The 3,936-nt window shown below is 43.6% G+C and overlaps 1 pseudogene; it reads right to left on the bottom strand.

The window, feature by feature from the left end:
* Positions 1-1,057: 1,057 nt before the first annotated feature.
* Positions 1,058-3,718, bottom strand: LOC112408204 (developmentally-regulated GTP-binding protein 1 pseudogene; annotated as a pseudogene).
* Positions 3,719-3,936: the final 218 nt, after the last annotated feature.

Here is a 3,936-nt window from a genome sequence, read left to right as displayed (position 1 = left end):
GACTAGAAAGTAAATGACTTGAATGGAGGTTAAATGACTGTACTGTAAGCTTTATGAAGCTGGGGACATTTTGGTAATTGCTATATCCCATTGCTTGGTAGAGTGCAAAGCACTTGGGAGAAGTTCCCTAAAATTTTGTTGAGTTGAATAAATGAACGAATGAATGAATGAATAAACTTGCCAGGGTCAAACAGGTAATGGCAGAGCCAAAAGAAGAATTACAATCTTCCTCTCCCAGCTCAATGATTTGATCCCCTGTGTATAAGACTGTATGTCACACTGTTATCAATGTTCTATGAATAATTCATGGCGTGGCACAAGGCACAAAAGGTCATGGACACATTCTAGAACTGAATATTTTAAGGATTTACCTTTTCTTCTGTTTTGTAGCAGCTCCTATTGATCATACTCATAAATGAAGAGGAAATATTTGGGTTACTATAAAGCTTATATTTATCTTAATGTATTTCTGTAAATACAGATATTTTAAAATACAACAAAATGGTCTAAAATGAGCTTTCACAAATTTTTTTTTCTCTTCAGTAGTTATAATATTTTGTCATTTTCTTCAATAATAGAATATATTCAGGTCTGTCTTTATTTCCATTAATTAAATGATGAAAGATAAAAGTTTAAATAATTACTGATGTGTCCTACATGCAAGCATGAAAAGCAGAGCGAGCACTGTCACTGAAAGGTTATGTCACTCAAGCATTCATTAAACATTCATTAGCCTCACCTCAGGTAAAGGTGTCCTTATTTACATATTTGCAGATTTGCATACTCATGCCCTGAACAAGATTTCAAAAATGTTTATGATCCTATGACCACCTTAATTATGAATTCCCAAATAGATAAAGAATAAATAAATAAATCCTAATGAATGTGGTCATTTTTTTTTCCTACCTGGTTCTTTATGCAGTTCAAAGTACAAGGTGACATGAAGACAAGTGCTGTGCCAGTTTGGGTGCCTCCATCTCCCTCCTGAATCTTGATCCAAAGCCAGAAGGGGTTTGGGGTAGGATGCTTGGTCATTTGGAAAGCTGCAGGGGTTGGCCTAGCAGATGGAGAAAGGGGAAGTTTTCTGTGTCTGAATGACATCCTCATCCCCTAACATATGGCTTTAACCATTTTTTTGTGTTTCACAGAGAAACCACAGGCTGGAACGTATTTAAATTCTTTGATAAGATTTTTGTGAATTTTCAGCAGAAATCCTCCGCTGTGGTTCTGGGGTAAGGCAGAACACCACTGGGGATGTGTAATCTGGGAACTGGCCTTTGCGTCTGGTCTAAGTCCTCACTAGTTTCAGATACTCCCAGATATTTTCCAACAAGTCATCAAAATTCCAGCAGTGATGGGCAAAGATGGGTGCAATGAGGCATCTTATAGACGACATGCAATTTCTCAGTGTAGATCTGATCAATCTTATTTAACTAACACATAGATATCAGGGGATATAAATTCTGTTTCCTTCCACCACTTCAATGAAGTCACTAGCTGTTACGAATTTCGTACTCAGCCAGAAAGCTCTTTCACAGTTTCAGCATCCAGCTCACCCTGAGGGCAAGAGGCTTTCAGATGAATGCGTCCCTTATCTTCTTCTAAAAACCGATATTAGAGGGTTTGCTGCTCAAGGGAATGCCAAAGCCTTCCAGCTCGTTTTCAATTATCTTCTTATGTCTCAACAGTTCAGGACATCCAGAACAACCAGAATCAAGTTACATGTTCAGGCCACTGCAACGACTTGACGGCCTCTGCCTCTCCCATCCTTGGCACCCTCAATGATACCTGGGAGATCCAGGAGCTGGATCTTGGCCCCTCTGTATCTGATGACACGGGGCACAGTGGTTAGAGTAGTGAATTCAGGCTGCCACCTCAGAATATACCCCTGCCAAGTTACTGAGCTGGGCTGACTTCCTCATAGTTAGAAAGCCCACAAACCCAATTCGAGCACCACCTGTCTTGGCTACAACAAAACCTTCCTGCTCACCAGCACCACCACCTGTTCGAGTAATGAGTTCTCCGCGAAGCTTACCAGAGCGAGCCTTAAGCAGCCCTAAGTGGTGTGCTGTGGTCTTGTTCTTTTAGTCCGAGCCATCTCGGCTTCGATCTCCGAGGTGTTGGCTAAGGTGCTGCTCCTAATGGCGAGTCCCCGGGGGTACAGTGGCCTCCACACTGATTGCCTCTGTCACATACCCGCCAGCGAACCTGCCAAAGCCAGCAGGAGCTACTGCATTGCGCCGGCGCGATACTTCTTACTTCTCGCGAAAGTTCAGGGTGTGTGTCTTCTATTCACCGCGATGATACAGCGCGCGCGGGAAAGTCTCCTCGCCGACACCCTTCCAATTCCGCCGTTTTTGGAGGAAGGTTTTCTGTCATTTCTTTTTTGGGTCCTGGACTGCGTCAGTGAGTTTGGACCTCTGTTCTGGCCCCTATATGCACACAGGTATGTATTGTCAAAAACACACAGTAAAACAAAGCAGGAAGATGAGTTTGTTTGCAAGGCTTACGACCTGCAAAACCGGGAAACTCAAGGCTGCGGGAGTAATAAGTTCCCTGCTAGTTATTGACTAAAGGTGTTTTGTTTGTTTGTTTTTAAACACTACATGATTGTATTTTAATACATAACCAAAATACAGAACACCGTAGTACTTTTTTTTTTTTTTTTTTTTTTTTTTGTGGTACGCGGGCCTCTCACTGTTGTGGCCTCTCCCGTTACGGAGCACAGGCTCCGGACGCGCAGGCTCAGCGGCCCTGGCTCACGGGCCCAGCCGCTCCGCGGCATGTGGGATCTTCCCAGACTGGGGCACAAACTTGTGTTCCCTGCATCGGCAGGCGGACTCTCAACCACTGCGCCACCAGGGAAGCCCCACCGTAGTAAATTGATGGCAATAAAACATAGCATTTCATTTGCATTGCGTGACAAATAGTTAACATCCTTAGTCATAAATGAGTTCTTAGAAACCAGTAACAAAGGCATTGATATTACAAAGAAAAAAAAAAAGAAGAAAGTGAAATAACACAAGGGACTAGTAAGGACTAAAGGGGTAAATGCGGAATTTGTCTTTTTCAGCTGAAGCCTGGTGGCCTTCTTCCTTATTTGGCTCAGAGTAGCTGAGTCAGGAACAAGGAATGCCAAAGATGGTGTGAACAGATTTGGCATCTGCGGATTGGCTGGCGTCCTCTGCTAATTTCTGAGAAGAGCTATAAATTCCTGTAGCTAATGTTAGGTAAGGTTAAGCTTCATTTTTTTCGTTAATGTGCCTGCATTAGCCAACTCCATTTTGTCCCCAACAAAAGTGATTCCATTTTTGTTTTGGTTCTACGGTACACATGTATGTATACACACATCCACACAAGACCAAAGGCCTGGTGAGCTGGGAGGTCAAGCTCTTTTACAAGAAGGAATTAGAAAGAGACTGATTCCAGAGGATGGATAGCTTCTGAGTCTGAGGCCCCACCCTGGTGGGAAGCCAGTTCTGTCCAAATGCCAGGTTGCAGCTGACAGCACTGGGGGCCTGAAGGACTGGGCTGTGAGAGGAGCTTGAGTGGACAGAGGAGCCTCCATACCCGCTCCGGGACTGGTGGCAGGTCCAGCCCTGCCCCAGAAACAGACATTGGGCCCCATCTGAGGGTAGGGGGCCTGAAGAGCCGAAGTGCTACATGGGACCATTCCTTGGCCCTTCCCTATGCTCATGCCATGCATGTCAGAGTCCATGACTCTTCATCTTTCATAATAATTTATAGTGATCAAATGTTTGAGGGAGGAATGATATTCTGAATATAATAAAATTCAATATGGAAGGTTTCATAAACTGTGGGTCAAGAACCACTAGCAACTTGGCAGATTGATGTGAATTATACTGTTTTCCCTTTCACCATTTATCCATCTAGGCTGTGGTGTTTACAAAGCAGACACTAAAGTGGATATTTAGC

Source organism: Neophocaena asiaeorientalis, unplaced genomic scaffold (assembly GCF_003031525.2).
Source record: "Neophocaena asiaeorientalis asiaeorientalis breed wild unplaced genomic scaffold, Neophocaena_asiaeorientalis_V1.1 scaffold116, whole genome shotgun sequence".
NCBI lineage: Eukaryota > Metazoa > Chordata > Mammalia > Artiodactyla > Phocoenidae > Neophocaena > Neophocaena asiaeorientalis.
Note: the sequence above shows the minus strand (reverse complement) of the source record. Positions and strands in the feature narration are given on the sequence as shown.